Source organism: Gavialis gangeticus, unplaced genomic scaffold, assembly GCF_001723915.1.
Source record: "Gavialis gangeticus isolate Ggan-Ray unplaced genomic scaffold, GavGan_comp1, whole genome shotgun sequence".
Classification (NCBI taxonomy): Eukaryota; Metazoa; Chordata; order Crocodylia; family Gavialidae; genus Gavialis; species Gavialis gangeticus.
Window position 1 is genome coordinate 48,297,250 of NW_017729022.1, and position 9,827 is coordinate 48,307,076.

The 9,827-nt window shown below is 39.5% G+C and overlaps 1 long non-coding RNA gene across 1 annotated transcript in view; it reads right to left on the reverse strand.

The window, feature by feature from the left end:
• Window positions 1-9,827, reverse strand: part of LOC109297025 — a 53,597-nt gene that overhangs the window by 7,944 nt on the left and 35,826 nt on the right. The gene's annotated exons all lie outside the window — the stretch shown is intronic.

Sequence of the window (9,827 nt, forward strand, 5' to 3'; positions counted from 1 at the left end):
AGAGCCTTTTTTATACTATGGGCCACACAGATAGAACACCAGAGGATCCTGTCTCAAAGAGTTTAAAATCTAAGTATTTCTCTCACAAATTATTTAATGTTCTGGCAATATTATAAGAGTTCATTCACTAGGATTTGTTTCCACTTTTCAATTAATTAAATTTCTTTATTTTACTAAACCAGGTTTTAGATTTTAAATATTTAGCTAATACAACATTTATTCATTTTTTAAATATTAAATTTTTTTTTTGTATGTGACATTAGCCATCAAAAAGAAGTTGAAGTGAGCAGACCTGAAGATAGCACAGGTAAAGACCCAACATAAGTAATTTAAAGTTCTTATATTTAAAGTTCCAATAGCTGTTTAGCTGCAGGTAAAGAGGCAACATAAGCAATTTAAAGTTCTTCAAAATGGCCCACCAATATACTTCAGCTTTGATATAAAAGATATGAAGGAATTACTTTTAGGGTTGAGAAGGAAAATTTCTCTCCATGTTTGCTTAGCCCCTGATTTTACTAATTAGTATAAAGCCTGGGGACTCAACTGAGACCATCAAACTAAGTGAGCATTAACTCATAACAACTTTCTGTCACAATTGAACTGAGCTAGATGTTAGACAGGTAGGTGAACAATGATGTCTAGAAAATGATATTTATAAATTTGCTTTAATAAACTGGTTTGTAGGTAGAGTAAATATTGCATTACACCAATGGTCCAAGGCAACAGCAAGGGTTAATTGGTTACTAAAATCTGTTTACTGGGAAGATTCACATTCTCAGCATTTTAGCTTCCAAGGGTCCAGAGCTAGCAGACAGACAGAAACATACATCCTGGGAAACTGAAAACATACAGTGGCAAAAGAACCACTATGATCTCTGAAAACCCAGAACAAGATAGGAACATGTAGACTTAGCAGCAGGTCACAATGACCAGCTGTAACTTGGTAAGAAATCCCCAGTTTTGGTGGAATGACCAAATTAGGAGACCAGGAAATAACCAAATTAAGATGTATGCATGTGATGTGTTTGATAAACAAAGGATTATGCTGACAGGGCAGAATGTAGATAGTATGACAACCACAGGAAAACCAATCAACAGTACCCAGATATCAAGTGTCATCCTGAGAAAGAGAATAAAAAAGGTGGGATACTGAGGCTGCAGCGGGTGGAGGGTGCACCATGAGGGTTGAGATGAAGGCACCAGGGTTCAAATTACAGGGGAGCTCAGGGGATAAAAGACAAGAGCCCCCCGTAAGATTTGAAAATCATAACCTGGGGGGTCTCTGATTTTATTAGGGCATCATTGTGGGCATCCCAATTTTTTTGCAGAAGGCACTCCAAAGCAGAGTGGCTTCATTAATTTCAGCCCAGCCCTACTCCTGGCAGGGTCTGACAGGCCCAGTGCTGTTTTCAGGATGGGAGGGGGAAAGGGATAGGAGGGAGATCAGTCTGAGTGCTGTCTAGCCTGCGCTGGAGGGTGGGCAGGTGGTTTGGAGCCTCCCCACAGAGATGAATACAGCACTGGAGCTGGTGGGACAGGGCAAGGGGAGAAGCTGTAGACATGCAGCTAGCTCCAAAGTGGAGCTCAATTTCCCAGTCCCCTGGAGCTAACAGAGAATGTCTGTCGGTGTCAGGGGATTGCTGTAACTCATGGCATTTCCTGTAAAGCACCATGAGTTAAAGCAGGGAACTGCACATCTGTCAGTGCCCAATAAGTTTCAACACGAAAGCTGCTCAAAACTCAGAAATTCTGTTCCACAGGAAATTCTGAAACTTTTAAATTTGTTATCAGTTCTGCATCAAAAACAAAAATGTATCAATAATCCCTGGAACAAAGATTTTTAAAACATTTTAAATCAGAGAAAATGCAGCTAAAATGCCCCATTTTGATTTTAAAAAAATTTACTCAGAAATTTACTTTATTTTTCTTAGTTTAAATAACATTATACATATTAATATACAGATATTGTGAATTTTAAAAAGACATTTCAAAACAAAAATTAAAAATCTTTTGTTGAAATACTTTGTATTTTATAAGTGTAATATATTTGAAATGGACATATTTCCACAAAGGTTTGATTTTCAAGGAAAAAATGGAAATTAGAAGTCAGAAACTTATGACCATTTTTATTTCATATCCCATTATTCTAAGCCACACTGCTGTCCTATAAGTTAACTGTTAATGTTTCAAACTCAAAGAAAAACTATGTTTTTTCAGATTGCCAGGTCTTTTATTAGAGCAGAGAATTTTTTTATGTTGCTCAAGTGAGTGATTCACTGTCTAAGACTCAGATTACTAATAGCCTGGGTAACCTTACTCATATAGTTTTGACAGTTTGCTAATACCATAGGAAGGAGCTACTAAAGAAAACTATGCCAAGCACAGTTATGACTTGAAAAAAATGTGTTCTCTCTTTACTGTTTTTAGAGTTATCTGATCAATCCCTTAAATTTAACTGATTATCCCTTGAATAATATTTTCTCAAGCATTTTGTACAGATCATTGCACTCTTTGAAAAAAATGAACCTAAAATAACCTTGTAGTTCAGAATTTTACCAAATGGCTAATGAAAGTGGATGAGGGTTAGCATTTCAGTAACTGAAAAAAGGCCTTTTTTTTTTTTCTTTCTTTTTTTTTTTTTTTTACAAATTTTAATTTTATTTTCCATTATTGGCAACATGCAGGAATCCAGGCCCCTGACATAGTGGGAGGTAGGCTCAGAAACTACTTACAGAAATTAATAACATTCATTGTCCCTACCTCTGAAATAGGGATATTTAAAATTTTGAATCTGGTGCAGTTCAGAATTTCAGTCTTGTTTTTCACAGAAACTTCAGAGCTCATGGATTCTGAGAGGTGGTTTTGGCTCTCATATACTCACTCCCTTATTTCTGTTTAAAACATACAAATATACCTTCTCTTATTTCTCTTACTTTTCAGTCATAAATGATACTACAATAAAAGCTGGGCAAGTAAACCAGTAGCTGTGTTCCACTGTCTTAAATATTTAGAAAGTGGAAAAATTATGACTGATAAAGAAATATCCAGCTCTATTTTATCTTGTGATAAAAGCTTGCTAATTATTTGGTGGAGGGGCAGAGGTGAAAGAGGGGCAGGGACACAACAGCCTTCACAAATCAGTCTGCCACTGCTTTTTGCATAACCATTTAGATGCAATTTCACTGAAAAACAGGAGTGGAAGTTTTCATAATTTTCTTGATTAAAATATGTTTTTAAATGGAATGAAAAGTCCAAAGGGAAACCAAATTCCTCCATGTCAGGTTTTAAGATGAAAACTTTTAAAAAGTAACAACATAAAAAGAAACGTCATTGGAACCAAAATAACTTAAGAGAATCAGCCATTGTTTAAAGTATCTCATTAGCCCCTGTAGATAAGTATATAATCATACTAAAATAAACTCTACTTGAACCTTATTGTTTTATTATACATTTAATTTGGGTGTAATAAATTATTTTTAAAATGTCTGATTCTGTACCATGGTAAAATGTCAGCTGGACTAGTTGAACAAGCATATAGGGCAGATTCCTGTCTCTGATTCATTTAGTGCTTAAATTGCTTAACTTGAAATAGTCAAGTCACCCCCTTGACTTCAGCCTGTTCTTGTGGAGAGATGACTGGGCTGTTTTAGAACCTGAATATTCATACTGGGAGCTGCCACTCTAGCTCATGGCACTTTACATGAGTTAGATGTTCACCTGTTGGGTTAGGGGCGAGGGGGAGGGTGCGGGAAGAGGGGAAGTTAAGCTGCATTTTGAAGCCAATCAAGCTGAGGACACTTCCTGCAGACTCTCTCCCGTAGCCTCCTCCTTCTCCCCCCCTCCCCCTCCCCTTCCCTCGGGTGCTGTCTGCAGGAAGGGAGGAGGGGAAGAGGAAGGGGAAGTAAGCTGTGGTTTGCACAGCTTAAGCTGGAGTGGGAGGAGGCTGAGGGCAGGCACAAGTCAGGGGATCTCCAATCCACCTGTCCCCCTCCAATTTAGACCAGGCAAACCCCAGATCGTAGCTTGCTCCCCCTTCCCTTTCTGCAGACAACACTGGGAATGAAGGATTGACCCTAGAAAACAGATTGACCCTTTGATTCAAAGATGATTGGGGAAGTTCCCTAAGGCACTCCACTTTGAAGCACCTTCATCTGATCCCTCATTAGAGAAGGGTTAGTTTGTTGTGCAATCAGCAACTTTTAAAGAGCTCTGCAGCCACGCATGTGTGTCACATCATGGCTGTAGAGTGCTTTCAGGTGTCCAATTGCATGACAAATATAACTTCTGTCTACTCCCACTGTGTCATGAGGTGCTTCTATACATCATAGTATACAAGTAGTCCTAAGGTCCTTTAGTGGCTCTGATGTATATCCTTGAGTAGTATTGTAACTAGGGGCAGGTAAGCAGAGCACCATCCCCAGGTGCCAACTTAGGAGGTGGGTCAGAAATCTACCCCCCCTTCCATGGAGTCTGTGGCCTAGCAGCAAGAGCAGCCCCATGGCATGGCTCTTGCAGCAGCAGCCAGCTGTATGGACATCACACTGCTGCTGTAAGAGCAACAGCTGGGCAGGCAGAGCACATTGCAGCAGTGTTACGGCAGCAGCAGCAGCAACCAGGGACTGTTTTTGAGTCCCTGCTATAGGTAAGACTCCTGTACCCACCCCCACCAGCTCCCATTCTCAGAACCTGTACCTATCCAGTGCTCTTCCTCCCTTCACCCCTCCTCACTGTCCTCCAGGGTTTGCTCAGGGCACAAAGTCTGCTTGTTACACTTCTGTCCTTCAGTGCCCTGGCTTCCTCAAAACTAATACAGTGGTGATGAGGAAAATTTATGAGTTTTACAATGAATGCAAGCACCACTTGCTTAGGGAGAATGTTGTAATATTTAACTAGATCCTTGGGAGATGTCATGATGTTGATAACCTAATGATAACCAATGGGGAGAATTTCAAAGACCAGTGATAGTAAAGAAAGTGCAAATAGTGCAATTAATGAAGGGGAGAAAGGGAAGCTGAAAGGAAAGCAAGAGGAAGGCACCAATATAGGCAAGGAGGCCAGGAGGATACTAAATCCAGTGTGTACAACCTTCTTCTAGGATGTATTGAAAAATGCACATTAAATGCTGCAGAAAATATTAGACCAAATGGCAACTGAATGACCTGGACATGGCAATCACACTGAAAATGTGATGTCTCAGCAATTTTATGAGGAGCCTGCTAGCAACACAATGCCCTTTCCCCGCTCAAAAAACCAAAAAGACCACAAAAACCCCACCACCAAGAAGAACCTTCAGAAGGAACTTTCTGACTATTGTCAGAGGTAGAATTCAAGGATGGGAATAGATGAGGTGGTTGAAAGATGACTGGGGGAAATGGCATTAAAAGGAAACATTAAAGATGATACACTATCCCAGAATCTACATCACTCATAGACAAAAGAAAGGGTGAAATTCATCCCCCCTGCAAAGGCACTATATACTGGGGAGAAATTCATCAAAAACAACAATTTGTAGAATAATATACCAGAACCTAATATTCCAGAATCAATTCCAGAACTTAAACCATCATTTCACCAGTTGCAAGGAGTTCCAGAGCAAGATTGTGAGTGACTAAACTGAGGAGATACTAAGAAATATTGTTCAGAAGAATCCAAATGATTTCTAAATAGACTTTTGTTTGGAGTTTGCATGGGTGACCAAACAGAAAATACAAATTACTGAAGAATATTCAAAGTAAACAGTTTGCAAGCAATGCATTGAGCAAACAATTGCAACATAAGCAGCCAAACAGTGGGCAAAGCATATAAATTAACAAAATTCACAACAGTTTGTGAGCTAGGAAAACCCTACATTTGTCAGAACGTTAAGAATTTTTCCCCCTTTAATGGTGAACTACACTTCAGCAAATGCTCATGCAACAAAACAAATTTATCCATGCAGAGTTCTCAAAAGAAACAAAATGAGAAATAACATTGATAGAAGCAAAGGAAAACAAACAGATAACTGACAAATCCTTAGTATGTAAGATCCAGTACTTCCAAAAGAGGAAGATGTGTTGCCAGTCGATAGGGCACTAAAGGGGAACACTGGCATCTCAGTTGTGTTCCATTTCTTCTTTGAACAAATGTGACCCGGTCTAGTCATTTCATATCTCTGATTTCCCTCCCTCATTTGTCTCTTGCCCATGTAGGCTGTAAGCTGTTTGGGGTTCAGAATATCTCCTTTTTGCCTTCCAACAGCACCCAGAACAATGGTCTCACTTTGGGCCTCCAGAAACTACTATGATAACAATAAAGAACAAGAGGAAGTAGGAGAATGCCTGCTTGGTAGAACTTTACAAAAATTGTTGCTTAAGAGCCCTACACAAAATAAAGGTAATGCTATCATATAGCAAGAAATATTTCAATGCCAGTGGCCAGATATCAATACGCCATATAGAGGTAAAAAAATGCAGTTACAGGTTTCCCTCACCGACCACAGGGGTTAGGTTCCTAAAGTTCCCGTGTTTAGCAAAACCGTGGTTGGCAAGACAAAAGGTTAATGGGAAAAATGGCTGATGGGAAAAATGCAGCCATGGAAAATTGTGGTTACTCAAAACTGCATACTGTGATAGCCAAAATGGTATATGGAGTATTAAGCGTGGATACTCAAAACTGTGGTTGGCAAGGGAAACCTGTCCACACTAAGCAGAAGTGTCACTATCAGGATCTGCACCCTAGACATCAGTGGTGTTTGCTGTCCTTGTACCCACTCTAAATGGGTGCCTGGGGTCAGTGACCCAGTCACCCACACCTCATTATGCTACTGATACTAAGAAAAAAAATTGGTTAGAAGAGCCATATTTTGTATGATCACATATTGCTACAAATGAGCTTTACGTTAAAAACCACTTCCCTGCCTCTTCTTATAGAAGAAAAGAAAAAAGAGAATAGAAAATTTTTTTAAAGATTACACTTAATACTGGAAAGTCCTTTTGATGTATTTATTTTCTTGATTAAGAGTTCTCAGTTTGGCAAGACCTAAATCAAGATACATCAAAGAGGGTTCAAACTAAGGAGCATCTGAATGAAAAAGTATGAGATTACAAAAGGAACATGCAAGAATAACTGTGCATGTGCTTAAGTCATCTGAAAGTGATAGCATCAATGTATAAAATATCTGGAAATAGATATTTAAGTGGCAGTTTAATTCCCTCAAGAGAAAAAGAAATACCTGTTTAAATCTAAAATAAATCCTGTTTAGACTAAACTGCATCCATGCTTTCCTTAACTGAATTGTTTTAGGAGCTTTCCCATCCTCTTTGATTGATTATGTATAAAGGAAAAAACACTACTGTTCCTGCCCAAATTTGCTGCCAGGAAACAGTAGATTTCTGGAAGCCAATGAATTAGCAATGCATCAAGCCCTCTGAAGCCTTGTACCTTAGCCCCTGCATTCCAGACAGAAGTGTAACAGAGCAGCTGGATGCTAGGCCAGCTGAGATTTTTGCCTGCCAGAGCCACCAGCACAACTGCAACAGCAGAAGTTATTTTTCCACTACTCCTAGTTGGCACCTGGGGCTGATGCCTAGGCTGTTCTGCCTTAATTACACTATTGATTATGGGCTTAATGGTGCCTGGGACCATCTCTTCACTGGCACGAATTTCACCGTATCTGAGCAATGACATAACTGAAGAGAAAGTGAATTTTTGATTCACCTCTCACTGCACTTGGCCACTATGGCTTGAAAGTTACGGAAATTTTCCTCACAAAGCTTGCAAGATCTTCACTAATCATTCCAATCACTACTAGAGAAAAGCAACAAATAGAAATGAAGACAGTGTCAACAGGGATCAGGCTAGCAAGGAGACACAGGATAATAAGAAAAGTCAAGGTGAGAAGAAAGAGAAGTAAAAGCAATAACAGATGAGTAACAGTAAGGCACTGGTTTTATCTCTCATTATTTCCAATGCAATTTCATTCTTTCTTACCTATGGGAATAAACCTACCTAACACTGGCCTCATCTACATATGCACTTTACTTTGGAGTAGAAAAATTAGCTGTGGATTAGTGTGTCACTGTCTACATGTGTGATGATTTTAGGCTACTGTAAACTAATTAACACAGCCATAGGGTAGTACTTTTGGGGACAATACTATCTTACAGCGGAGTAATGCACTGTGATTAAATGCATGTGCAGATGCTAACTACAGGCATAAATTGTGCCCAGTCAGTCCAGCCAGCAGGGGACCAGACTCCTGCCTGCTGTCTAGCCACACAGTTCTGTACTTTTAGCACTCTCATGCCCTAGACACCCACTCCACTACCTGACACCACCACCTGGAGCCCAGGGGAGAGCAGGGCATGAGTAGCCCTGGCATAAACTGCTCCACCCCAACTCAAATTGCTGCTGACATATGTGCACATGTAGATTCTGCACCTGGGAGTAGTTTACTCTGGCTCAAACTGTTCTGGAGTTTATTGCTTCAAATGAATTGCACGTGTAGACTTACCCACCATGGCAAATCCAATAAAGTTACAACTGAAATTAGCCTGAGCTAATATATTGACTTTATAATAGTAATATAACTTTTATTCTGTGTAGGTGGTTCATACATAATTACTGAAATTTAAAACAAAAAGCAGGAGCACAAATGTTTTCTCAACAGGTATCATTAAAAACTAAAATAGTGCTACCGAGTCCCAGAGATTAGTAGCAGTATAAATCAAGTGTAAGGATTCCCTACTGTACCACAGTAAACATTTACTTTTTAAAAGTATCATGGTAGTTATATTTTAACAAGGTGACATAATAATAGTCTTTTCTTGGTTGATTTTTTTGAGTGTTGAGACTTCAAGATTTCCTGCAATAAATGTTTTATAGCTAACAAGTAGAGATTAATATTTGGCCTCTAGTATTATCTGACAAGACAATGTTCTAAAAGTCATTATCTGTGACTACTGTCTTCCATGAAATGGATAAAAGGCACAGTATATCAGTCATGGGACTCCGTTAAAATACCCTTTTTATCACTGTCTGAGTGTGACAGTATATAGCAGACAGGAGGGCACCAGCAGAATGTTTTGAATCATTTCACATATGCTGAACACAAGATAGTTAAGGATAAGGCTGTAAAAATCTGTGTATGCATATATACTTTTGCCTTTCCTGTACATTAAATACTGTAGCATGTTTAACCCATGCTCTAATTTTAGAGTAGCAGCAACTGCAGATGGACAGAGTGCTTCCACTGAAATACTTCACAAATATAAACCCTGAAAATATTTGAAAATACCAGATGAGAATTGACATCAGGAGAGTTTTAAAAATTTACTCAAAAACCACTGTCAAAATGCAGTAAGAATTGTAGCCAGTGTTCCTGCACATGAGATAACTGGTGTATTTATGTGGCAAATTTCAGCCTGGTGCAATGCAGGCTAGATAACTGTGAAAGTAACTAACTGTACAATAATTCATAAAGGTCCACAAGGTGTTAATATCTGAAAGAAATTTTCCACATTCAATCAGGTTTCAATCTTCAGATAATCTTAAATGGTCTTCGAGTCATCCCTTATGTGCATGGACATGCTCGGAGGCAGGTAACATATGCAGTATTGCTAACCCCACCATGTCAAAAATCAAGAGACAAACTCTCAAAAACCAAGAGATTCAGTATGTAAATCATGAGATGCTCAGTTTTACCCCCCAGCTCCTCACATTTCCGCCCTGAGCAGCCCGCCCCCTCCTCCCCCCCCAGCTGCGGTTCCAGGCTCCGTGCTGACCTGGTGGGGCTCCCTGAACACCCCCATGTCGCAGCCATCGCAGGAGTGGAAGATGGTGCCCAAATC